General features: G+C 48.6%; 2 pseudogenes; both read left to right on the top strand.

The window, feature by feature from the left end:
* Positions 1-18,059: 18,059 nt before the first annotated feature.
* Positions 18,060-21,427, top strand: LOC148056700 (uncharacterized; annotated as a pseudogene).
* Positions 21,428-22,109: 682 nt separating this feature from the next.
* Positions 22,110-23,630, top strand: LOC148056699 (uncharacterized; annotated as a pseudogene).
* Positions 23,631-27,872: the final 4,242 nt, after the last annotated feature.

Genomic DNA, 27,872 nt, shown 5'->3' with positions numbered 1-27,872 from the left:
GCAGACCCCCCTCCCTGGCCTTGATCGGGAATGCAGAGTCTCATCCACTCGACTCACAGTCGCTTCAGCCAAAATATTTGCATTTGAGGTACGGACACCTGCCAGCCAGATTTGGGTTGTCCTGAACTGCTCTCTGTAGTGGTCAAATAGCCACAGGAGATGGAGCCAGGCTTGCTCACCATTTGTCTGAACTAATGGCAGGGCTGTGGCGCTGGCTCCAAAGGGAGCTGAGCCTCATGCTTGCGCCAGAGCAGCCAGGGCAGAGCCCCCGCATGTGGGTGTCCCCATGGCTGGCTGTCCCAGAACACAAGGCAGCAGGGAGACCACCAGCGGCACAGGTGGAAGCAACCATGTCTGGCACTGCTGCTCTCCCTGGCCATCGTCAGCTGAGCAGGGGGCTGGTTGGGATGCCAGGCTGAAAACAGAGAGGAGTCCTGCATTCTGTGGGTGCCAGTTTGGAAGGAAAGCACTGATCCTGGGCCAGTTTTCCAGTCCATTTGGTTTCTCTGTGGCTTGATGGGGACATTAAATGGCAGGTATTATACGCCAAGCTTGGGCATCACGTCCCTGTGTGGAGAGGCCAATGATGAGCAGTTCTTGGGCATGGACACAGCGATAATCATTAGCAGAGCTGACTATAGTCAAACCGAGGAGTCTATCTGCAGTGAGAAACAGAGCCAGTGTTCACTGCAGGAGCTCGCAGTCCAGTCCTTCCCCAGCCCTGGCCTGGGTTGTTGGGGATGGAGACAGACAATTTGATTTGTGGACTGCAGCAGTCGGGGGAGAAAACACTTCTGCAAACAGACTCTGCCTTGCTGAGCTCCAGGTGGGCTGTCACCTTCAGCTGCGCATCCCCAGGAGGATGGTGAGTAACCCAGGGACAGCAGAGCAAGGACTGCACATCTCTGGTCTGCCCCAATCCAGCCCCAGGCTCTCTCTGCTCCCAGCAAATGAACTTTAAACAAGGTTATGTTTTTCCCCTGTACTTGCCTGCTCATTGACTATATTTCCAATAAGATCACTGCAGGTCTTAAGCAAAGTTTCCTAAGTTAATCCCCCTGAATATAATCATCAGAGAAAGCCTTGTTTTTGCAAGGCTGTACCTTACACTTGTTAGGAGGTGAGCGGCAGCAGCTGTCACTGAATAATCGTTATCATTAACTCATCTTTGTACCTTTCTTTTGCCTGATGAAACCCTCTCTCCAAAACACAGCCTTGAGGGCTGCTCAAAAACAAAGCAGACAAACAAAATCAGCTAACAAAGTGGACAAGAAGAGACAGGACCAGGGAGGCTAGAAACTCTTCCACCTGCTCATCCCATAGAGAAAATTTAGAGGGAGAACGTGCCCCAATTCCTAGTCCCTGCTGGGCCCGAGAGGACAGACCGAGCCAGCTGCACAAGCTCCTGGGGCATGGCCAAGGTCACCATATCTCCCATCCCTTCATCCCTCCACCTGCTGCCAGTGACTCCAGCAGACACCTTGTTACCACTGCCCCTACGCTGGCCTGCTTCCAGCCCCTGATGAAAAACTGGGCACATCACCTGGGGCTGTTCTTTTAAGAAAGCTCTTGTAAGTCGAATGTTAGCTTAATTTTCAGGATATGCTGTTTTGTGATACTTTTTGCAATCCCAGAACCCAAAGCCACTGGAAGGGCACTCTTAGACACTGGTTCCAGCTGTGGGTCAGCAAGTCAGGGTTGTAGTCCTGGCTCTGTTACTGGTTTCAGTAGCATAAATGATGTGGGATCCCAAGTTCCACTGACTCCTTCTGCAAACTACAGAGACCAGTTGCTTGGCCATGCCTAGAGATGCCACCCAGTGAGCAATCATGAGAAAATAACTTTAGGTCAAGGGTTTCAAGCTCAGACCTCAAAGCTAGTTCCTCAATCCAGGTTTTAGTATACTCAAGTATGGCACTGGCGTCTGTCAGACACCTGGACCTTTCACAGACCTGCTGGGACCCCTCCCTGCCTCTGTGTCTCCACTTCCTAACAGCCCTTCTTTTCCTCCTCCCATCCCCAAGACTCAGCCTCCTCCCAGCCTGCCATGAGCTCCTCCAGCTCCAGCATTCAAAGGAGGGAATTGCATGTGGTCTACTGCCATCTCTGCCTGCAAATGGTGAAATACTCAAAAAAGCAGATGCAGAGGGAGACTCGGGGGAGGAAGAAGTAGTCCTTCCTCTGAGGAAGGCTTCAGGGGCCATGAGCAGAGAAGATAACAGAGAGGCACCAGGGGTCCAGCCAGGGTAGGGAAGGTGGGGCGATGGGCTGTACTTCTGGCTGTGAGCCAGTGATGCAATGCTCAAGGTTAAAGGAGATGTGGTCATATGAGAGTGATGGAGAGAGCAAAGGGACTTGGATGCTAGAGGGATCCCCATGAGATCTGTGGGAATGGTGCTGTGACAGAAGTTGTGAGGTGTCGGGGTTGTTTTGTAGTGTAGCCAGAAGGACCCTCTCCTGTCCCCACACTGCAAATTGTTCCTAGGCATTTATATCACTCTGGGGACTTTCCGTCTCTGCCAGTCCTCAGCCTTTCAGAGAAGCAGGATCCCTGGGAGCCCATCATGAGATGAAGAGCTATCTGCCTCCTCCTGCTCTTCTTGCTGCATATCTCTGGGACACTGAGCAGTTCTGACTTTTATTTGACCAATGGTCTCCTGCTGACAAGGAGCATACGGCCAGGGAGGGTGCAGAGGGAGAAGCAGTAGATTATTCTTAATTGACTAGAACAGACGAAGCTGACCTTCAGAGAACAAAGCCATGAATCTTCAGACAATGGAGTGAGTGCCATGTGGATTTACCGTCCTCTGGCTTTAAAGGCCTGACCTCCACCACCCCTCTCCTGCTCTTGCAAGAGAAGAAGGACTAGGAGGATCTGCTGGGCAAAGCCCTGATTTACGGGTGTCTCCCAGCTACAAGTCATGAGCACACATGAGCTTTCAGGCATGTTTTCCCTGCAAGCTGCTCACAGCTAATGGACAAGAGGGAGAGCAGACAGACAGAAGACATGGAAATAGCACAGCAATAGATGGAGGGACACAGTCTTCACCAAGGTTTTTTCTAGACTTCTCTGGAGAAAGAAGATCTTCTCCCTAAGACCAGGAACCTCATTAAAGAGCTCTAGAGGAACCTGTTATTTTTCTGTTGGTGATGGTGCCTTGATAGTTCAGTTTGGGGGAAGGCAATACACCTTTCCAAAAAGGAGTGAATTCAGCAAGAAGATTTGTTGAGCCTTGGGTTGTTGAGGGGAAACTACCCTAAAAACCTTGCAGTGCTCCATCACTAAGGCAGCAGGGACCAGCTGAGCTGAGGGTAAGTGCCACCTGAAGGATCCCAAATCTCTTGCTGTCTTTGAAACAGGGTACTGTGCTCCTGCCAGGACAGAGGTACAGCATCTGCCTTTCCCTCTGCTTGATCAAATCTCATCCTTGATGTGGCTGGGAGTGGTGGGCATAGCTGCCTGTTGTTGCAGGTCCAGGGCTCGAGCTGTACGGAGAGGGATGAGAAATCAAATGTGATGGTAGGGTCTTTCTGTGTGGGTTCCACTTCTGCAGTGCCAGTAGTCACCAAGCATGCGTTGTTGATGTGGGAGGATTCCTATCAGATGCTTGGTCACTCTGAATCAGCTAGGCTGTGTTGATGTGTACCAGCTGCAGCCTGGCCCCTCCTGCAGACTCTTGGTTGTGCTCAGTACCAGCTAAGAACCAAGAGTAGATGATACAAGTAGAAAAGAGGAAAAAAAAAGCTTTGCTGCCTGAGAGCAGTTCTGTGAATATCAGCCAGTTTCTTTGTGGGCAAAGCCAGAAGCATGGCCAGGGTTTGTTTGACTAGCTCAGCTTTTCCAGGGAAGAGCCAGGGTGTTTGTGTCTCTTAGGACCCGGGAAAGGCATGTCCAGGCCCTGAGCATCTCACAGTTGCTGCCAGGCCCAGGAAAGCAAGTGGCAAGAGGGGACAGTGTGTCAATAAGGGACAAACCAGTATCTTAGCTGCAGTCTGATCATGATATTCTCTCCGGGAGCTGTGTGTGCGTGTGGTTTCCTTGCTCCTGTACTGCTCTGTCTTGGCGTTCATCTCTCCTCTCTGCTTTTCCTTGGGGCAGGAACGGATGCCATGGAATAAGGGAGAGAAACTCTCGCCATGCTGCTTGGTGTCAGTGCACTGACAAAACACATCTCCTGCAGAAGGCAGGCAAGGTTTCCAGGGGGAGGCACTGCTGGCTTTGCTAGTAGGCAAGACAAGCTTCTGCCTGGCAGCTCCATCTTTTTCCATCTGCAGTGTGTTAGGGAGGGAGAGGAGACAGGGAGTGACAGGTCGACCCTCTGGGTGGTGAGTAGCTCTGCACAGAGGAGGCACCAGGAGAGAGCCAAGGAAACCTTGGGGTGATCTGCAGTGCTGGAGGGTCTTCTTATGGCTGGAGGTCCCCTCCCAACTATCTCTCACCTTGGGCTGCTCCATGAGATGCCTCAAGACACATGTGGAAGTGTTAGGGGGTGATTTTAATGGCCACTGAAGCTGTGTTTCAACTGATGTGCCCAGATGTCCCCTGTGGACTGCCTGCTCACTTCCACATTTCCAGTGAGCCCATGACACCTGTAGCTCAGTGGTTCCTAATGCTACCCCTATTTGCAAGCTGCACAGCCCCTTTTCCATCATCTTTGCTACAGCAGGCTCATTGCTGGGCTGCCCTCCTCTCCTTAAAACTCCCTTCTTGAGCAGATCCTCCTCCTTCCCTCAGCACCCATCATGGCCCTTCCCATCCTGAGCTATGATGATGTGCTTCTGCACATGTGGGACTGTGGCTCCAGCTGCTGGTACTCAGCCTTGGGGAGCAGCACCTCTCTCTTACCAAGCAAAAGGGTTCATCCAAATGATGGGGGTGTCTGAAGCATTTGATCATGTGAACACAGGGCTGTCTCTGAGTGTTATTTCCCTCAGTGGGGCGAGGTGAGCTTTGATCATAACTAATTAGGCTACATGATCATACTGAGTGTGTACAGGCTCAGGCTGTGCATCAAAGAAGGTAATTCAAAGCCAGAGCCTTTGATGTGGGGTGGTGGGACAGAGCATGGTGGGACAGAGTGTGACTCCTGCTGGCAGTGGGGATCAGCGTGCTCTGAGGGGCTGCTCCCTGCAAGGCTGCCTGCAGTCCTGGCTGGGTTGGAATCGTGCAGGAGGGGCGCTTAGGAGAAGCAACGCTGGCAAAGGCTGGGCCAGGAAGAGCAAAGCGAAGTGCCTTGGGGTAGCACATAACCTGTGCACTTCCCTAGCTGATGGGATGCAAAGGTGCTTTCGGGTACTGTTGTGCTGATTCCTTTTTACTCTGCGTCCTCTCTAGAAAAAAACCAAAACTCTACCATGGAACTGGAGCAGCTGGGCTGAATGGATCCATCTAACAGCAACTTCTGTCTTGTGGCTTCTTCATAGAGACCAGGTTGGTACCATCAAGAGATGGGGGCAGGAAACATCCCCTCCTAAAGTAGGAGGACCTACACACAGTGGATCTGGAAAATTATTCCCCTGCACTGACTGTCAGTATGGCCTGGATCACCTTTAGGTGCAAAGGGAGCCATGGTGACTGGCTTGTCTAGAGTCATCTGTGTGCAGGCGTCTGACGTTAAGGGAGATGAGTCCCACCTCCTGCGTTTGCTCTGCAGTGGAAGAGCGGCCTCTGGGGCAGATGTGGGCGCAGAGGTCATATCCACAGCTGCCACTTCTGTGGTTGTGTACTGTGAAAACCCATTCTGTGGTCACAGACATGCTGACAAGATCTCAGGGTGCAAAGCAGGTGGGAGAGGTCTTGAGGAGGCAAACAGACACCCTGAACTGGTAGAGCAGACAGAACAACAGGAGCTTTGGAGTAAGACATCAGCCCTTCACTGCTGCAGCCTTAGCTGGGTCACCAGTGTGGTGGGCTTGGTCTGGGGTCTCTGGGGAAGTTGCCCTAGGACAGGATTCTCCTTCCCTAGCAATATTTTGATGTAAGGAGTTCCAGATGCTGGGAAACTGCTTGTTCTCTCCCAAGAAAGAGCATTAAGGACTTTTTCCTTGGTCCTACACAGAAATAGAGGCAAAACCTACAGGATTCAATCCCTTGCACTACATGAGGGTGGCAAAAAGGGGAAGGAGAGATGTGTAGCTGTAATAGCATGACGTAGTCTTTCCCTGGCTGGATGACACTCTCCCTGCGTTATCAAACATCTGGTGTTACAGCTGGCAGAGGACAGTGTTCATAGAAGGCATGTTGTGTGGCAGTGCAGAGATTAGAGAAAGCAATTTTGCAGGAAGGTGAGTGAAGGGATCAGCCCTTCTGGGGATGAACCCTGGATCCTGGGGTTCCAGCTCCATCAGATACATGCACCAGAGTTGCTGGGACTGGCTGTAGTGGTACCTTTCTATCACACTTCTGTAATCTTTATATTCTGATCCTGCAACACCTAGTGCTCAGAGGGACTGCTGTCTCCAGGCAGGCAGAGCTGCAGTGGTCAGCAGGGTGCTGCAGGGACTTCTGGCATCTGGACACAGGGTCCAGGCTCAGGCACTAACTGGCTCTTTTCTCCTGCTGTCACATCTCTCTCAGGTCCTGCTTATGCTGCCAGGCACAGCTCTGCCTTTGCAAACTGATTTAATGCTGCAGTACCTGGGGCTCATGCAAAGCATGGCTCTGGGGAAAAAAAAGCATCTGTACATCACCTCGGTGGTGGTGGATTCCCAGAGTGGGAAGCTCCAAGGACTGTGGTGATGGGGGAGTGGGTAGGCTCAGACCTGGCTGATGGAGTTGCTCTGCGGCAGACAGGTAGAAGGCAGCTCTGTGTTGTTTGCTCTTTGTGTGTGTCTTGGGGATCTGACACAGCCACCTATACATGCTCAGCTACAACCTGCAAGTGGGACTAGCAAAGGTTGTCTTCTCCGAAGGCACTGGAGCAGTGCTAGGGTGGTAGGGAGCATCATGAGGATGGTAGGGGCCATTGTGAGGATGGTCAGGAACCGAGAATGGTAGGTGCTGAGAGCTCTCCCAGGGAGTGGAGTGATGAGATCCATCTGAGAAACTTGAACCCTGCTTCTCTGTTTGGAGATGATTCCAGATCTTGCTGATCCTCAAATGCCAGGCTGCATCTTCCCTGGAAGCATGCTTTTGAAATCCAGCCCTGTGTCACAGGGACCCCTTTCCCATCATCCCTGCCATGTTGCACGTCATTGAATTGTGCACAGAGGAAGATCACAAGGGTAAGCGCCTTTGTGAGAAGGAAGAGTGTCATCTTCAGAAGGGATGTCCAAGAGAAACAAGTCTTGGATCCTTCTGCAAATTACTCCTCTTCCAGGAGTTCCAGCAGTGGCTGCTGCTTATGTATTTTTCCCAGGCTTTCCACAGGTTTATACAAACTTCATATTATAAATACGAATTAAATTGGGGACTTCTAGGTTAAATCCTCCAAGTGGTTGTTATTTTACTTCTTCCACTTAGGGTTTCTGGAAGAATGCAGTCCCTAGCACAAATTTAAATGACAAGAAAGTGCAGAAAACATTAAAATCTTTTCTACCTCTATTTCATTAACCTCTTTGCTTTCTGAAGCACTGGCAACCTCATAAGAGAGCAGATTTTCACAGTACAGGGTACTGTTGTCATGCCTGTTAGGAAGTCCCACCAGAATTTAGAGACTGTCTGCTTCTACATTTCATGTCCTAAATCTTTTTTTATTATTATTATTATTGGTGGGCCTGGCCACCTTTTCATTAATTTCTTCCACTCTCAATTGACGCTTCTCATTGAAGAAATATCCACAGGGCAGACCTCTCCTTCTCAATTTCTGACCACCCAACAGATGCTGCAGCACATCCACTGACCTCTGAAGAATCCCTCAGAGTTTTCGCTCTGTGGTTTACTTTGCCTAGTCAGCAGTGGGCATATTTCTCCCTTATTTGTATCCCACTCTTCCCTGCACAGCCCCATCAGTCTTGCCACACTTGAAGTTTACTCTCATTGTTAGCGCGATTATGTTTATGGTTATGCCTGTTCATATAGTGATGGTGTTGGGTTTTTTTTTCCTCCCAGATCTTGCTAAGGAGCAGGGGTGATCTCACATGAGTGCAATGTTCTTGCAAGCAAATAAGGTATTGTTATTCTCATTCCTGTTATGCTTTTTGCCTGTTATCTCGGTGCTGTACAAACTTGTAAGTCAGGATTCCCTGAAGAGTTTCCCTACTAAGCAAGCATGGCAAAGGAAGGCTAGGAAGGAGGATGCAGCATGCCTAAGTGAGGACTTTATATTTTGGTGGGGTGGAAGTTCACTGAAGATGATGAACAATCGGGAGTAATGCTGCGTTTTCAATTATCTGCCATCCTTTTCAAAACATACATATAAAATAACAAACTCACAGCAGTCTTGGCTGAAATGATTGGTCTTGGAAGCAGTTATTAATTCTTAATCACCTGCATCATGTAATAAGCCTCACAACTGCTTGCAATATTTGAGGTGGATGAGATAGCTGGCAGCGAGACAGCATGAGAAGCATGCCCCCAACAACAGATACTGAGAGCTGCTGTGCTCTGCTGAATTTGGGAGGATAAAGCTTCACAGCAGAGTTAAAAGGGAAATACTGATAGGGAAACACTGATAAACCAAGCTATTCTGGGAGTAGGAGAACGTGTGCAGCCTGGTGATTCCAGGGCTCCTCATGCTGTGGGGCTTCTCCAGGGTCTGCAAGGAGGGTTATGCCCAGGCTCTGAGATTGCTCTGGGGTGGGAAAGTGCAAAGTCGGGTCTCTCCTCCCTCTGCCCAGCCGCTCTTGCTCATCACACACGTGGGATGGCTCTCCGCTGCCACCTCTCCCAGGGGTTCACCCACACACAGCTTGGCACATACTCCCGGAGACAGGAGAGGATGGAGGAGCAGAGGGAGGTAAGAGGAGGCAAGTTGGAAAGTTCTCCAGTTTGGAAAATTGTTTTAAAGCTAAGAAATAGAAAACTAAAATCCCCCACTGGGAAACCCCTTGGAGGATATCAGAAAATGAGGCTGAGTAGTTTCTTTGGATCCGTGAAATTTAACACAGATTTGTCATCTAGCTGTCAAACCCACTAGAAATGTCTCACTCTCTATTAATAGTTTCATAGATTTTAGAGATTTTCCAGCTTAAAAGACCATTCTGTTCATCTCTTCTTGCATAAAATGGGCTATTCCTGTATCAAGCCCATCCACCCTGGCCAAACAGAAGCTTATCTTGCCAAAGGATCTCCGCTGAGATTTAAGCACTTCCAGGCACAGAGAATCCATCACGTACTTGGTGAATTCTTGCAGAGGATAATTGCTCTCACAATTAACCATGTCTTTCTGAACATATCAAGCCTTCCAGCTGCTGCCTTTGATCCTGTGACAGGGATTCAGCTAGGTTAAAGAGCTCTTAATCATGAGGTTCCCTGTCTAGGGACTTGTTCGCTTTGGCAGCTTTTAGTCTGTGGTCTGCTGACCTGTGGGAGCTTTCTCAAAGGGTCGTGACAAGGAACCTGGGAGCAGCTGGCATGTCAGGAAGCTTCAATTCATTGTACGCTGGTCACCACCAGAAAAATATCAGAGGTCCGCTAAAGAGAAAGAGCCGCAACTGTTGGTTTGTGGGTCTTTGGAGAAATAGAAATAGGATGCCGTTGTTGCAGTGTCTGCACCCATGTGTGGGAAGGTGTGGGAGCAGTGGGGAGCTTCTGCTGGAGCTGGTGGAGGTGGCACAGTTCTGGAGTGCTCCTCCTTGCTGTTTTTCAGAGAATCAGCTGCAGTGTGTTGTGCCAAACCTCATAATTAAGAGTCAGTAAAACCTTCCCCTTGCTGCCATGGCTTCTCCATGTGGCTTGTTACGGCTCCATCCCGAGAAGCTGATTTAGAAGTGTTATTGTGACTGGGACGTTTTTATGAGGTGCTGCTTTCACACCCCACTGCTTGGGAAGCCCGAGCTGCCTTAATTAAAGACCTGGAGGGACACAGCTACAGGGTTAACCAGGGATGCCTGTACAGAATGTGCGACCTGGCTCCCAAAGTGGGATGAATACTGGTCCAGGACCCCCTGAGTGCCCAGCTCTGCCCTGGGGGGTCCAAGGACAGGGCTGGTGCCTGCGGAGGGGGAAGAAGGACACATTTGTAGTGCAGGATTATTTTTCAGGGCTCGTCTTCTCAAAGCCCCTGGAGTGTCGTGCTGGTTCTGCCTGTGGATAATCCATCATGAGACAAGTCTCTCTTCTGTACTGGGCTGGGTTGTACAGTGATAGTCCTTGGAACCTAAGCGGTTTGGATGTATGGCTCCAGCAAAAGTGAGACCCAACAGTAAATGAATGCAGCTATGGGCTGAAGTGGAACTGCTCAGCCTTTTGGTTTGATGTAGCGGCTATATTTTCTCCAAATTAAAACATATTCCACTATCTGCCATACCTCTATCTGTTCTGCCAGTTGGATGCTCTGATTCATAAAAATCTGCACATGGCCTGTACTTAATTAATGTTAACAAAATAATGTGTTAATTTAGTTAAATTTCTTGAGACAAGCAGCCCAGATAGACATGTTTAATGCACAGATGATAACAGAAATTTGTATTTTTCAAAAAGAGCAGCAAATCTAATCTGTCCTTTCTGATGGAGAACTTCATGAATTGCACAATCTCCAAATGCTCTTTAGTCATTAACCCTAATTACTGGAGCTAGTTACATACAAATTTACATTTGCAACTGGGAGAGCAGGAAATCTAGATATTTAAATAAGTATGTAGATCTGTCAATTTTATTAACCCTTCTTCTCCCTGCAGTGAGTGGTGTGATCTGAAAGGAAGAAAGTCCAAGAGGCTTCACGTGTGTGATGTACCCTGGTTTCTAACTGCCAAGCAACTATGAGCTGCAAATCTTGGTTTCAGTAATGAAGCATCTTCTTTTAGTTTATTAAGAGTAGGTTAGAGGTGATGTGATAATGGTCTGGAAGTACCTATATCCAGGGGGAGCTTCTGGGAGGCTCTTTAATCTCTCCGACAAGAGCATTGTGAGACTGGAGAGTTAGCCAGAAAAAAGGTTAAAGTTATGGCATGCAATGTGAGTTTAATTATCCAGCGGAACAGTTCCCCAAGGGTGATGTGTGCTGCTTTCAACCAGACTTATTTTGGAAAAGTGATGCAGAACCGCTGGTCGGATCCTGTGAGGAGCTCTGGGGAGCAGCTCCTGCCGCCTGCCCCCAGTGAGCCGTCCGGGCAGAGCGAGTGCATTTCTCTGGGAGCTCATCTCAATTCCCAGGCTTCCAGGTGGGACTGGCATGTTGTATATTTGCCACAGGGTTTTGGACAATTGCTTTCTTTTAAGCTTACTGGTTGATGCGTGGTTCACAACAGTGCCTGGGAATTTATGGTAGCCTGGGAAGAGCTGGTGAGTCAGGAAGCAGGCAGTCATTAATTCCCAGTAATGCCTTGGACCGAGTTCATTATTGTTATCAGAAGATGAAATGATGTGAAAAGTAGATTTATTTATTTTTCTGAGGCTGATGCAGTTTGCTTTTGGAAGACACTGTGCTCTGGGGAAAAGCAGTGCCAGTGCGTTGGCAAACGAGGAGCCTGAATCCTCTTGCAGCAGTTTGTTCAATGCAGAACTGTTTGCTGTGTGTTTGAAGCAAGAGGTTGTATCAAGGTCACTCCACTGAGTTTCAGCTTTGCAGTCTCTGTGAAAGGAGAGCTTTCACTGTCCTCGTAGATCTTTTTTTACTCCCCTCCGCACGTAAGAGGCAGGTCTCGCAAGCTCTCGCAGAAAGAATAAAAGGTTTGCAGAATGGGACTCTTTACAAAGTGTCCTGCTATAAAGGACTGCTCTAAATCAGAAACTGCATCTGTTCCAGAAACTGTCTCTGTCTTTCTTACACCCTCCCTCCGGGTTCACTCCTTGCCTCTGCTTCATTGCCAGGGCTGTTCTTCCCATATCAGACCCTGCAGGGTGCTGAGGAGGAAATGGAGAGGTACCCATTTGAAAAGTATTTAGCAGATTACAGCAAAATTAATCTGGCAGTTGCCATAAAACCTTCAGGTGCCATCCTCACAGAGTGTTTCCCTTCTCTTTTTTAACATTGCATGGAGGATGCATGGATGGTGAGACCAGCAGCATTTCTTACTGCCCTCCCAACCCACACAGGAGCAGCAACGCGATTTAATCCCTCTGCTCCGTGTGCTGTCACACTGGGCTTGGGAAGTCAATCTTGGTCTGAATTTCATTCCTTTCCAGCAACCTAACGCAGGTGGAGTGTGTCATGGGCACCCTCCTGTTCCCAGTTAGTGCTCTGTTGATGCCACATGGAGGGAAGCAGCCCTGGACGGACTGAGCTCCAGGACTGCAGCCCTGCCTCGTGCCAGGGAGTGGGGTCGTTCTTAGGCTGATGGGGGACGTGGGTTAATTCAAACACTGCCAGCACTGAAGGAGAGACAAAAGCACCCATCCAGGCTGGGGGCTGAGCAAATAGAGACACTGATTGCTGGGAAGTTTTATGAGGATAATAAAAACATCATAATAAATGGCCATGAATATTTCATGGCGGGTGTAGTGCTGATATGATGTATCATAGAGGAGTGATGGGGTTTTTCAACATTTGGATGCAAATGGGGAATGCGTTCTATATTTTGTAGGTTTCTCCCCAGACACGCTATGTTTTCTAAAAATCAGATTGACTGGGAGCTTTTGATATGAGAAACAACTTCAGGGCCCTGGTTAGAGTGAAAAAAAAGCACAGGCGGTATCAGAGGATTGTCAGTGCTAAAGATGAAAAAAATCCCACACAGATCAAGTAGCCCATCTCCCTAAACACTGGGAGAAGATAGGTAGGAGTTACCAAAGGGAAATCATGCGCTGTGCTGTCCTTGGAGCTGGGAGCCCAGTTGTCTACCTGATAACAGCAGCCCCTCTGCGCTGGGGACTCTGAAACGCGGGGTGGCTGCGGCTCAATGCAGCCACTGGTGCCTGGGAGAGGAGACGAAAGCTAGGGGCCAAGTCCTCCTTCCTCACTTACTGCTTGGTGGCAGATGTTTGAGCTTGCTTGGGATCAGCCTGGGGCAGACAGCAAAAGAATCCCCTTTCTGGAGGGGACCAGAGTTTTTGAGTTTTTGGATTTTTGAGTTTCACCCAAACTTGTATACTAGGTTTGCTTTGTGGAGCCCTTTGTTGAAAGGCATCAGCTGGCAAGATGCCTGGCCTGTTGCCTTCATCTGAACAGGTTCCTCTGCAGGCACACTCAGTCCCCCTCCTCCTTGCCGTGCCAAGGGTGCTGGGCAACTGCACAGCACAGACCCGCTCTGCCCCAGGAGCAGCACCCTTACCCACCACGAGTCCCGCAGGAGTTGGCCCCGTGCTTTGTCACACAGCCAGAGGAAACTGGGTTTCTTGGGTGTTTGTTTCCTGCTCTCTACTGGCATATACTTCTGCATGAGCACGAGCATGTTTCAGGGCACAAGCTTGCTAATATATAGTCCCTTGATGGCTGAACATCTATATGCCATCGCACACAGTAACACATGCGCAGATGCGCACAGGCAAGTGCTTACAGCTGCCAGGCTTACCAGTCTCTGCCCAGACAAGACAGCAATGGGAGGACTGATGGCCCCCCGTCTCCTTCCCACAGATCTTTCTAGCCTTTGCTGATACACACTGCACAACACTGTCCCTCTCCTCTTCACAAGCACCTTCCACATACTTATCCTGTCTTCCTCTCTTTTAATTAATTCTATCAGGTCTCCAGACATCTATCAAAATGCAATGCACATTGCGTATTCGCAGGTTTGGGTGTTGCAGGAACGGTTTCTAACAAGCCACCTGCCTGCTATCCCTCCCCTCCCTATGCTGTCTTGTTTGGCAGAGGTGGCAAAGCCAGGGTTTGAAATGAGATGGGGCAAGAGGAAAGCAGCCTTTGCAGGTGCCTGGCTGGGCAGAGGAACAGATATGAAGTGGAATAAGCTGAAGGAGACAGCCTGCAGGTGTGTGCTCTGCTTCATCAGCCGTGGGATAAACTTGGCTGTTTTCACGCATTGCTTCTTCTCTCTCTGCTTCTGTTTTCCCATTTCTAAGGCAGGGTGAGGAGCACTCTGATCCCCCTGAGTGAAGCATGGGTGAGGAGGACCTGCAGATATACACCTCATAACAGTAAGATCCAACAAATTACCAGCTACTGCCACTTCCAAAGCCTGCTTTGCCACCCAGCACGGGCTGGGGAGCATCCCTCCTGCTTCCTCTGTCTGTGGGGAGCCCCTCCATCCTTCTGGGGACATCAGTACGGATACCCCACCAGGGACTATTTCTCCTCTCTGCTTTGCACGTTGCCAGTGAATCCACAGTGATTCCTTTGGATTTCTGACTTAGTTCCTCCTTGTGGTGCTGCTGAACTGGTGGCACCAGTGACGCTTACCCTGGGTGCTTGTTCCCAAAATGGTTGCTCTATGTTTTTGCTCTCCATGCTGTATTAGTGGGCTTGGGTGGCCCAGGGGCTTGCTACTTACTGCCTTTTCAGGGGCTTGTTCCATCTTCCCATCCACCACGACCAAGATCTCCTTCTCATTTTAATTTCACTCCCAACTACCCTGATCGGGACACAGCACCCACATACAGGTGTGGATGCTGCTCACAGGAGCAATTCTGCAGAGCACCGTTTTCACCAACACGTCAATGGATAAATAGGTCACAGCCATTCGCAGAGCAAACCTTTGCTGATGTGTTCAGCCAAATGGCATCTCAGTGGAGTTGGGCCCATCAAACTGCAAGTACCTTTCCAGAAAAGAAAAAAAAAAAAGGAAAAAAGGGGAAAAAAAAAGAAAAAACGCACTTGTTTTTAAAGTCTGTGCCTGAATGATGCTTTGAGCTAATTTTTCCCAAACTGGGTGTTGTCAGTTGATGAAAACTCTTCCGCAAAGGTGTTAAGCTCACTTGCTGGATCAGAAGTATTTCTTCTTGGAGAGTGCTGATGAGATCGTGCCTTGATCAGCCAAAATGGGGCTGATTTGAATGTGCTTTACTACAAAGCAGTCATTATGTTTCTCTTTAGGATTCAAGCAAACATTTCCTCCATATTTCAGCTGTGCTGAACTGGCTTTGCAAAGACCCCTCCAGGCATTTGCTTAGGAACTGGTGAAATTACCCTGCCTAATGGCCTCCAGAAGTTAAGTTACCCAAGCGGAAACTGTGCCACGGAGGTCCTAGGAGCTGCGTGAAGCAAATGGCACGTTGGTTTCTATGCCAGTCTCAAGGCAGCAGCTGAAGCATAAACTGGGGATGGAAAAGGACTTAATATGCTCACACTCGTTGTTTTGTTTTGGGCTCTTTTTGCCTGTTAATTTGTCACTGTTCCTCCTGGAAAATGTGTGGATGGGAGAAGCAGCATTTGTCCGTTTGTCCCATCTGCTCTGCTAACACCTCGGGTCAGGAGGGCTGGGGCTGCTATCAGCAAGTCCCATGCTGAGTGACCAAGGGAAGTGCTGGGGATCGGGTTAGCTGTGTAAGCGTGGGAGACCCTCCTGCCTCCTCTCTGACTGCAGGACCCTATAGCAGAAGAGCCTCAGGCTTCTTGCTCACTACAGACAGGAGCGATTCGGCAGTGCAGCCAGGTAGGATGAATCCCAGTTAGCTGTTCTATGCAGTGTTTCCTTCATGTGGAAACTGGTGGGATTAAATCCACAGATACTGACCACACAAATGCCTGTCAGCTAGACTGACAGTTTTTGGCTGGGGCTCTCGTCCTCCCAGCCCACTGCAGGAGGAAGAGCTCTCTCTGGGGTGAGCACGTACTCAGGTTTCCTTTGTCAAGGTTGAGTTTAGCTGCCATAAAGTGTAACGGTAAAGACAGCCTGTATCAGCTTCAAAATAGCTAGCAGAGCTCCAGATAGTATTTTCTACAAAATTTGAATCAAATCAAGACAAAAGATTTCTCAATTAAATTCCCCGAAGTACCGAGTTACAGTTAGGAGCTCATGGGCATACTTGCATGTTCTGGTTTGTCACTTGGAAAGACATTGGGGAAGAGAAAGAGAAACGCTGGTAACCAACATTTTGTAATCAGCTGCAAAGCAGCTATGGAGAAATCACCACTGTAAATATCAGTGTCCAGTGTCAGTGGACACCTTCATGGGGCTTCTCTCATCTCCTCCAAAGCAGGAGCCCAGCTCTGCACCCAAGCTAGGACCTCTTGGCTCTGCAGAGGCTTTTTGGACCTCTTGAGAGCTCCAGGAGGTTAACTGCGCATTAAGGATGTTATGAATATATGTAGCTTCAAACCTGCAGGCTTCTTGATTTAAGGTGTCTGCCCTGGAAGGTCTGGGGTCCCATGTTGTTAATGGAGTGCTCCCACTGGGGCACAGAGGGGAGCCTCTGGGAGCTTGCAGTGATTTACTCCCTCCCTGTGGTGATGCAGCTGTGAGCTCAGAGGGTGAAATCTCTCCCACACAGGCTGGGGAGGCGGTGCAGAAGAGGCAGGTTACGGGTGGAAGAAGAGGGGCAGATTGCAGGGAGTGCTTTGTCTCTCCCTGGGAGGATGTGAGTACCACAATTTTCCTTGGCTGGGGGCTCTGCAGCCCCTCAGCTGGCAGGGGAGGTTGATGGTGGGCAATGTCAGTGCTCCTGGGAAGGAGGTGTGTCATCTCACTGCTGAGGGCTTTTTTATTTTTCAAACCGTCAGTTACCTGGGTAGATTTGGCAAGTGCTATCACGCATGTGAAAGGAGAAAGTATAATAAAGCATCATTAGAACAAGGTCTGGCTGATTGGGAATGCCATCACCAAACATATGTACCTTCTCCCTGCATTGGTTTACTCAAATAAGTTACTGCAGACCTCTGAGATTTGCTTTCCTTACAATTACACTGACTAGCTGTAAAAGGAGACATCTTTTTTACTTGTCCTGTGTTAAGCACAAATGAAGCGCTTCCCTTCTAAAAGCGTTTTAAGATGAAATAATTAACAAGCAGGAAAACAACCACCAGTTTGGAGCCTTGCAAAGCTGTTTACGCTTCCCCCAGGACCCTTCCTCTCTCTCATCCCATTTCTCCAGCCTCGCTTGCAGTTTATGGCCCTGAGCTGGTAAATCACATTCAGGCCCATGCCTCGCTCTGCACGTAAGGAGTGGTGTGATCCCGTGGAATAAATGATGAGAGTGCCTTTAGCGAAGCGCAATCCCGCTCCCCGCCCCCCCACCGCCAGTGCATCGCCCCCAGGCTTGTAAGCACTCGGCTGGAAGGTTTATTCTTTATCTTGGCGAGCTGTGTTCAAACCTGAGAACCTGACTTCATGCCTCTGAATTACTGCACCAAATCTGTGCGTAAGGACCTGAGTTTCAGCAGTGACTGATATGAATAGGTCTGCCTGCAGCTAAAAATAGAAAGCACGGGGCAGGCTTCCTGGCAGAGCTGTAGTAACTTCTAATATAAGGTGGCTCGGCAGCAGTTCCCATAGCGAAGCTTCCTCCAGCATGGTGGGGAAGGCTGTAGCGTGCACTCAAGCCAATATTAGACAACAGAGATTCCTTGTGGGAACTGACTTGTGAGGCGCAAAGGCCAATATTGAGTTTTGAAGTTTCCTTCTCCCTAGTATGGGGGTGCTCTGCCCTGGATACTCCTTGGCTTTGTATCTCTCTGTGCCTCAGTGTCCCCCCTGCAAGGGGGTCTGGGTGCTGCAGTGGATGCGTTTTGTCTGCAGGGTTTTCTTGCTCTCTCTGCAACAGGGGAGGCTGCAGCGCCTGGGCAGATCTGCAGACCCCAGCCCACTCCCGTGAGCCTGTTCCGCTCCGCGGCTCCACCCTGCACTGCTATTCCTCCTCCCCCACGTAACTGTTTGCTCATTCCCCCACTCCCAAGCGTTGCAGGAAGACGCACTTCTCAGCACCCCTGGCTATTCTGCCCCAGGTATTGCTCTACGGCCTTGCTGGCAATGAAGTGTTTCCTTCTTTGCAAGACCAGGCATGTCTGTTGTAACTCTGTAAATCTCCTGCATCACCGGGAAGTTATTTCTCTGTTCATTAGGGCTTATCTGCTGTGAAAATTTGCTCTCCCCCTAACTCCCCCAGAGTACTCGTGCCATCAGTCATGACAATGGTTCATCGCAGCGATGCTAATCGCAGTGAGTGGCTCATTGTCCCCGGTGCTGGAGCATATGGTCTCCTGCCTTAACGCTGCCCCATGCAAAGGCTTCTGCACGAGGAGCAGCTGTGAAAAGGCTTAGTGGATCTCCCCAGGGTCAGCCAAGTGTAATATCCATAAGGAAGAGCAGTAGACAACTGCGTGGCAAGATGAAGCAGCAGGAGAGTAGGCATATCTCTTGGGAGCATCGCTGTGGCTCCAGTGCCGCTCTCCTCCTTGCCCAGGAGCAACAGTGCTGAAGTGCAGCTGCCTCCGGGCTGGAGGGTAGCAGCAGGACAGCATGAGGACAGGGCTGAGGCAGGCAGGGCGAGGAGGAGGTCTTGGCCTCTACTGCTGGGCTCAGATTCGTGTTTGTACAAAATGAAAGTGCTGTGATCTTTTCATCCCAGGCAGAACGCCCTGCTCCTCCATCAACCTGAGCAACCCCTTGGTGTAGGACTTGGTTCCTCTGGAGCTGAAGGGAGCTGTCAGGTGGAAGATTTCTTGGGGCTATTGCATAGACCACAGAGTAACCCACAGGGCTGAGACCTTCACCTGCAAGGGTGATCAGTCCCTGTATCAGCATGAGAATAAGTATAAATGAGTGCTGTGGATGGAGAAAAGAGCAGACCCCACTTCCCAGGGTGTGTGACTTTGGAGGGGAAGGAGGGCAAGTGTCGTGCCCCTGGCCGGTTGATCCTGACTCTTCCCCAGCTGGGGCGTGGGCTGCTGGAGCAGCGGGCACACTGATGTCTCCCTGGGCACCCTCTTGGCACGCTGCTGGGGTCCCCTTGGCTCACTGGTGCTGCAAGAGGGTAGCACAGGTCTGAGGCTGCCCTGGTCTCTCTGAGCCTCATCTCCCTCCTCCCCAGGGAGGTGGCAGGAAAACAGCGGGGGGGATAATCTTTATTTCAAGGCAGATCTCAGCAGAAACAAGCAATCCAGCTTTTGGGCAAATGGGTTGCATAGCACAGGCTACCATCACTGTCTTGTTCTGCCCTCTCCCCACCAAGTAATTTTTGGCTGGCTGTAGTAAGGAAGTTGCCCCTCGGGCTTTTTAGGTGGTGAAGTTGCTGGATCAGGGCTGATTGTAGCTCTTGCATCAGCATGCCTGTGGTGTGGAAGTGAGCAGTCCTGAAGTGTTGTGGGTACCACGGGCATACAGGGGGAGGAAAGGGCTGCCAGGGAGGGGGTGCAGACATTAGAGATTAGGGGTGTACCATGGGTAAAGACAGCCCTTTACTTGGGATAGGAGCCCTTCACACCTTTGCTCTCCTGTTTTCCTGGTTTCTGTCCTGACCCCAGAGAGCTTCTGGGGAGCCCCAGGACTGTTGTTTTCCCAGTGCAAACAGAGGCCTTGCTGGGTAAGCACAAAATCCTCCTGTAGGAAGGCTGTCACTTGGTGTTGTGTTCATGGTCCATCATTTGATGCTGCCTCTGCTGCATACAGATGAAAGGCAGGACGGAGATGTGCTTGTGGCTGCCCATGAGCCCTGGTCACTCACAGATCCATCCCCAGAGCAGCTGTGCTCCCCAGAGCCCCTGCCGTGGGGGGTGGCTGATGGGTAAGAGCAGAGTCCAGCCCTGGCAGAGCGGGCCACCCCTGGTCACTGCCTAGAAGGTCTGGCAGTGTCCATAGAGCATGTTTTGATGCTGCTAGAGATCAGGCATGCTATTGAATGAGTCTTCCTCGATTTGCTGTGATAATGGCTTTAGGACTCTGCTGTGACAGATGCACTCCTGCTGTTTGAACTAACTGAACTTTGGTCCAGGCACATGCTCAGCAAGTAGGCCTAGCCGAAATTAATCCTGTTGGGTGAGGCTATCAGTGAGAACTCAGCACCAAACCCCCCCAAAAAATGGTTTGGCTGGAGACTGGGCTGATAAGCGGCTGAAACTGCATTAACACAGCAGACAATCTGACTAAAATCAACCACTTTATGCTATAAATATCTGCAGCCATCAGGGTCCATTGAGCTCTCCCTCCATAGCAACTGGCTGCGCGGCAGTGATCTCCCCTTGAGTAGGGATGCCTCTCAAGGTTGCTCCTCGAGGCTGAGAGATCCCTTACCTGACACCAGACATCGACGGGTTGGTAAGTGACATTTTTTGCATGCGTGTAACATTTAAGATACGTATAGTAAGTTTAAGTGATAATCTTTATATCCTATACTAACTTGAAGTGTAGTAAATAGTATTGACTGCCAATCCATCTGTACTTATTAAATATTTTACATACCTAAATTTACTGATTAGAACTCAGCGAACTAACTACTAGCTCAGATCTGTCTGAGTGATCTCTGACTCTTCTCCTGTGACAAAATTGGTGTAGTTGGCAGGATAGTGGATTCAATTACTGACTATTTATGGAGGCACGGAATTAGCCCTTCTCCAAGATTTTCTGAGGATTGGGCTCATGAGAATTGGGATAATTAGAGTAAGATAGAAGAACAGTTAAACCTCACGAGAGGGAAACTGAAAAATGGTAAAGAATAGGCAATAATATGCAACATGTGGCAAAGGTATTTGGAAGCAGCATGTCAGTATAAGAAATACAAAGAAAAGGAAATGAGAATGTTACAAGATGAGGTTGAACAAAGAAAGTGACAAGAAATGCTGTTACCTCTGCAAATAGAACAAGTGCAGAAACAACTGGAGGAACAAGAGGAAAAGTGAAAAAGAGTAGAGGACAAACTAGAAGTCATGATAACTTGGGCCCTCAATCCCCCAGACACTATAAAGATCCATATAACTGTGTCCCCGGAAGATTGGGACAGAGATATATGGGGGACCCTGACCAGGAATTTAGCAATGAGAGTAGTGAAGAGAGTGAGTTAGATGAACTGGAGCTTAAGGTTGCCCCTATTATTAAAACAGAAATATCTGCAGGGCCCCAGGGGCGTAACCAAAGAAATACCACAAGAACCATTCTGTGGGACCCCCTTCAACTGGCTAATTTGCAAGAAAAATATGGCAAGAGTGAAACTGAATATTTGTGGCATGTCTCCTTAACTGGAAGAGATCATATTATGTTAAATCAAGATGAAGAGGACAGCTTTTGGAGATCAGGAGTATTTTTAACAGGGAGACCAGACCCTAAAAATGAACTCCATTCTACCACCCGCCAAATAGCTTATTGGGCAGGGGGCACAGACCCTCGGGAACGAGGAGGACTCAGTGCTATCCCTATATGATCATTAAGTGAATTTTCTACTCCAGTTTCAAAGGCAGCCTGCATTCAAGCTATGCACGATAGGGGTGAACATGGCAACTACCCTGTGTCAGCTCCCATAGACCTCCAGGCCATGAAGCCACTAATACCTTGAGCCCCCGCTGTTTGAAAACCATATCGCATTATAAAAAGAGACAAAACAAAAGACAACAGTGGAGCTAAACATTGCATTAATGCTAGGTGGATACACCTTAGCCAGAAAGGGTAACCAGTCCAGTGTCTCCACCAAGACTTGTGTTATTTCCCTTTCCAGGAACAGTACTGGGACGATACCAAAACACCTACCCTGGAGACTAGGTCAACCACAGAACAATACTTATCCTTCTTGCAGGAGTAATCATTTCCAACATGAACCAGATCTAGTTTATACATCAACAAGCCTGATGCATGGGGTGGAGACCCTCACTTCTTTTATTTGTACAAATCAATATGGTAATGGTTGTATCGCACTTAAGCCTGAGTGCATTACAATGACAATCGCTAACAAAGCAAGCTATGATTGTACAAATTTAGGAATCCCACCCATTAACATGAATTTGGCAGAGGGAAATATAAGCATAATATGTGAAACACAACCCTCAAACAATGAAGGGGAAATTTACTTACTTAGTTTTCAATATAGTTCCTTCAGAAAGTGGCATAGATGTAACAAGGCTAGTAGCTGTGCAGTGAGTGTTACATCAGAAGAAAATATGGAAAGAGAAATAGTATACACATGAAGATATCATTTTTCCACAGCTGAAACCAGGATAATTTATATTGGCACAGCAAAAACTACCTTAATCGCCACAATGCATCCTACCACCTCCAGGACACCCGATAAGACTGTTGAAACCTTATCCCCACAGATTTCTGAAATTGGACCCCATGCTATTAAATACACAGGCCAGCAACAATTGCTGTTTAATCCATCATGGTCCCTCAAGGGAGTGGAACTATTAATGCAGGTTAATATCTCTGCAATTAAACCTACCTGCTCACCATTCCTAAATACATCCTACACAGGGTGGTTAGGATGGTTGCATGGGCAAACCCTTACATCTCCTAAACGAGCAAGGATAGATGTAACTGAAGCCATGGGAACAGGATTAGCACAGTTTTGGCAAACAAATTAAGGTCAGCAACAAGTGATTTGTATAAACTAAACCACCCATTACGATATTCTTTGCTGGCGCTAGGAACTAGTCAATGGCTCTCAGTTGATATATTGCATAAATGGGAAAGAATTAATGAAGAGGACCACCAACTAATTGTAGATGCACTTGGCATCACCCAGAATAATGTTTCTCTAGCTCTTAGCTGTATCCAAGCTCAGTTATGGATGCAAACCACTATAGCAGCAATTATAAGGGAAGGCGACGAGGGCAACTTACCCACTGAGATTCAAAAGGTAATCTGAGAAAATGCAACTTAATTTGAAAAGGATTTCCAATCTTGGTGGTATCTAGTGAACTTCACTTATGACCCCACCAGCAGTAAAGCCACAGCTTTTGTTCTAACCATAGGCAATGCTTTGGTATACACCCATTGTGCTGGGATTAAATCACAATGGAACTGTACTCTATCCGTTAGAACACAGAGTATGGGCCCAACAAAATGGGAACAAATGGCAAACTGTCAATGTTGACGCATGTGTTGTACAGAAACAACAAGGATTTATTTGTGACAGTAATACCATTAAGGCCCAGGACATTTGTCTTGACACTGAACAAAATGTTTGTCATTTTGAAATACATCCCAACGAAACCCCTGAAACTGTACTTGTATATGTTGGAAATTGATGTGCTTGTATGAGAACCCTTTGTGATTCTATATTTATAGACAACACCACTGTAGATATATGCAATCACTCAAATATCTGTATTTGTAATTTTACTAAAATTATGGGATGCAACTTTAACTATTCAGCTCCTGTCACATCCCACCAATTGCTATGATCTAACTACACAGTGTATCAACAATTATTACCCACCCCCATTGGAATTAATCTCACATTGGTAAGAAAACTGTTGCAACATGATGACCTGTGTCAATTGCTAAAACGAGTTCAAAACAATGGGCAAAGAACACTAATTACCATCCATCGTGCTGCAGATGAGATACAGAGTGTCCTAGAAAGAGTGAAGAAAGATGGAGAACATCACTGGTGAGAAACTCTGTTTGGATGGTCACCAACAGCAACTGGAGCTTTGAATTTGATGTTACACCTAATTGTAGTCTGGTTAATCTTTGTAGTTTTGTGTTTATTGTTAACCCTTTGTTTATATGTCAAATTATGGTGCTTTATCTCAACGTATAATAGCTATGAGTGAACATGTCGATATTAAAGAATCAGCAAAGCTGATATATTAACTTATTTACCAGCCTATTGAAAAGGTGATGTCTTTACTGCCCTGTATTTATGGCACAGAGGCAAGAAGTGACCGTACCACCACTCTGTGAAGTAAAGTGGATTGACTGTAGTCACAGGGTGGAGAGTGTGACAGATGCACTCCTGCTGTTTGAACTAACTGAACTTTGGTCCAGGCACATGCTCAGCAAGTAGGCCTAGCCGAAATTAATCCTGTTGGGTGAGGCTATCAGTGAGAACTCAGCACCAAACCCCCCCAAAAAATGGTTTGGCTGGAGACTGGGCTGATAAGCGGCTGAAACTGCATTAACACAGCAGACAATCTGACTAAAATCAACCACTTTATGCTATAAATATCTGCAGCCATCAGGGTCCATTGAGCTCTCCCTCCATAGCAACTGGCTGCGCGGCAGTGATCTCCCCTTGAGTAGGGATGCCTCTCAAGGTTGCTCCTCGAGGCTGAGAGATCCCTTACCTGACACCAGACATCGACGGGTTGGTAAGTGACATTTTTTGCATGCGTGTAACATTTAAGATACGTATAGTAAGTTTAAGTGATAATCTTTATATCCTATACTAACTTGAAGTGTAGTAAATAGTATTGACTGCCAATCCATCTGTACTTATTAAATATTTTACATACCTAAATTTACTGATTAGAACTCAGCGAACTAACTACTAGCTCAGATCTGTCTGAGTGATCTCTGACTCTTCTCCTGCGACACTGTGGTTGGCATTCATTGAGTTGAAGGTGCACTGTGGGATTTTAAGTCACCTTTTCTCCTGTTCTGCTCTGTTTTTTCCCTTGCTGAGATCCTGCATCCTCTGTTGGTTCAGCTCACAGGGAGCTTTCCAGCTTGCCATGAGTGGGATAGGGTGGATTTGTGTTCTGGGGTCAGCGTTAGCTCCCCAGTCCCATCCCAGCGGAGAAGGGACACTAGGAGGTTTCCAACACTAAGCTAGTGCAGGAGCTGGCATAACACTGATTCTACCTGGTGTCTTCAAGGGCTGCAATAATAATAGGAGGGATGGGCAGTGAGATGGAGAGCCACTTAGAGGTGTAAGGTGATGGAGGTAGAGATGCTGTGGTTGCTGTTGCTTGCAGCCGGGTTAGGATACGTGCTGGCAGCACAGAGCACAAAAAAGAGCCCAAATCCACCTGGGTGTCCCATCCCTACCCAAAGGTGGCCCAGGCAGACTGGGCCTGCTGCAGGAGGTCAGCAGTGCTTTAGTACTGCTGCGTCTATGTGACTGTATCCAAACTTGTAGGAACCCTTTACAGAAGAGCTAACCTGATCCCATCAAAAGGAATAGACTTTGAGTCCTTCAATCCTTTTGGTGGCTTTGAAGACTTCTGCCTAATGGTCAGTTCAAAGAAGTGTTGCTATGATGGGACTTAAGTAGCATCTAAGGGATGGTCATGAAGTGTCTAGGGAGGAAACCAGACTTTAAATAGTTGCAAAGATAACCAAGGGCTGGGAGCTGAGCCCTGTTACCTGTACATGTAGATTAGCATTGCATTAGACAGAGGCCTGGCTGTTTGCAGAGAGCTGATCATACTAGCTGAATACTTGGCCCGCTGCATCATCTCTTCCAGGGTGGAGAAAAATAGCTGAACAAATGGAGATGTGCAGGTGATCTGCAGTTCAGGGACTTGCTTTCTGTCTTGTGGTTTTTGGCATTTTTTTGTTTTATTTTTTACTGCTGAGCTCTGAAGGGATTTGGATGGTTGGCTCTCCCTGGCCTGCTGGCCTTGGCAAGAAGGCTTTAACTTCTCAGCACTGAATAAGATAACTGTGCAAGTGTGAGTGTTGCAGCCAGCTTGGACGTAGAGCTGATTTATTACTCAATAGAGCCATTGAGAAGCTGGAAATTGGATGTGATTTGTACTCAGGGCCAGTGCTGGCTTGCTGGGATGAATTCTGTTCAAGGTGTCACCTGGGACTGCAGCCTTCCCTCCCCTTTGCTTGCAGAGCAATAACACTGAAGGGTTTTACAGTGACCTCCCCCTCCCCATGGCGGGCCCAGCCAACAGCGGGATCCCCACTGCTTGCCTCCCCCCATTTTCTTCTCCCTGCCCACACAGGATTAGCCAACCCAGATATAATCTCTTCATCCCCGCTGAACTGCTGAGAGATCCTGCGCAGGCTGCTTTTGAGCAAAAAAAGCTCTTTGCTAATTCACAGAACTGAGGGGGTGGGGTGTGGGGGGGAGGAAGAAAAGAAACTAAGGAGAATAATTGGCCAATTCCTGGCATCCTCGATGGCTGCTCTTAAGGAATTACAGGGACTCAGCAACACCTGTATCACAGCACGTTCTTGGAGATCAACCGTCTGCTCAGCTGGCAATTAGAGCTGGTTAAATGGGAAGCTGCCACTTAGCTTTGACTTTGTAGCAGCTGTTTTCACTTCTCCAAGTCAGGCTTCAGGCACTGAAGGGAGGGGTGTGAATATCTGTGGGGAGGATTAAGTGTGAGCTGCCTTTCCTATGCTGGAAGAGAGGCTTGTGGACAGGGTGGCTGGGAGGCAATTAAAGCTATGCTCTGTTTCCTTTGTTAGTCCCCCCCTGCTTTTTCTGTCGACCTGGAAAGCACAGGCTGCTCCCCAGTCCCATGTTTCCTTCTGTTCTAACTTTCCCTCCATCTTTGTTTGTGACCTTGGAAAATGACTTAGCTTGCTGATGCCATCTGTGAAAACACCAGTGCTGTGTATTTATGTGCTGTCTTCATTTGCACAGGAAAAACACTGAGCTGAGAGACACAGGTTCACGTCTGCCCAGGCCATGGACCTCCTGCGAGAGGTCAGTAGGGTGCACTTCATGGTTCTTTGCTACTGAAGGCTTACAATGTTCCTGCCTCTTGTGCTGTGGTACATCAGAGGGCCTGAATGATAAAAAATCCTTTAGCCTCAATTGCTTCAGTGACTGCTGATGTATTGCTTCAGTGTTTCATGCAGACTTGCTGGCCCAGCTAAGAGGATGGCAAGCTCTCATCTCTGGCCTCCCCAGAGCTCCATGGGGTTTAGTACTGCATGAAGGCAGTACTAAGACTCTTGCCCAGCTCCTTTGGTGGGGTTAAGGGTCTTGGATATTGACAATGTAAGGAAAGAACTGGAGTATGGAGGTCAAGATGAGTCCCTGCTGGTCCACTTCAGCCCTGTTTTAGTCCTGCAGGCACGCAGAGGCTTGGTATGGCCTGGGTTGGTAAGTCTGAGCTGCAAGCATGGTGCATTGAAGACTGAACAGCTGCCCCCGTCCTGCAGAGCAGGTCCCCTGTTTGTGGGGAAAGCCATGCATCCATCTGCTTTTCTTTGGCTATAAATCATGCTGACGTGTAGGGCACTGGCAACTGCCAACTGCGGCTGGGTGCTGGCCACCAGTACGCTCGGCAGCAAGGAGTCGCAGCAGGAGCCAGTGCTACGTGGTGCCTCTCTCCTGTGGGCTCAGCAGGAACCTCATGCTTTGGAATTAGCTTCAGTTTTTTTCTTGCTGATTTATCTTTTGAGTTTTCTAGGCCAGCTGTCCTCCTTTATTATCCTCACACTACCTATTTATCTCATCTGCCCCCTCTTCTTCCCGCTTTCCTCCCTCTGGTTGCCTGTCCGTTGCGGAGCTCTTGCCCGCCAGCAAAAACAAGCCACAGTGTTGGAGTGTGACAGACCCCGCTGAAGACGCATCAGGCCTGACAGCTGAGGCCGAGTCAGCAAAGCCAATCCCTGTTCACTGTCCCCCGGCATCCAGCCTGTGCGTGGGAGGGAACTCCCGAGGTGCCCCACCACCGCAAGCACCTCAAATGTATCTGCCATCCTGCTTGCGCTGTTCCTGCTCTGCGAGGACAACCGAGGTCCCTGAAAGCTGCAGGTAAGAGGTTGCAGGTAGAGCTGCCATCTCCCCTACGTATGTGACATGCTCAGGCCAGCTCCTTCCCTGCTCCCTCCTCCTACCCATGCTCCCCTGACAGCCCCAGGCTGACAGACTGAGGGGCAGATCCAGGGCGGTGCTGGCCCCATCAGACACTATTAGGCGGCAGATCATCCTTCCTGGAAGTCCTTGACTATGGTCTCTGGACCTCTAGACATGGCCTGGGTGGTGACAGTACAATGTGTTTGTACACAAATGATGATAAAACTGCAGAATATTATTATTATCTTCTATTCTGGGCATCACGTTTTCAGAGAGACCAGCTGGAGGGGTGAGATGGAGGTGT

Source organism: Nipponia nippon, unplaced genomic scaffold (assembly GCF_047370975.1).
Source record: "Nipponia nippon isolate SJK-2023a ecotype South Korea unplaced genomic scaffold, ASM4737097v1 scaffold_12, whole genome shotgun sequence".
In the NCBI taxonomy this organism is placed as follows: Eukaryota; Metazoa; Chordata; class Aves; order Pelecaniformes; family Threskiornithidae; genus Nipponia; species Nipponia nippon.
Note: the sequence above shows the minus strand (reverse complement) of the source record. Positions and strands in the feature narration are given on the sequence as shown.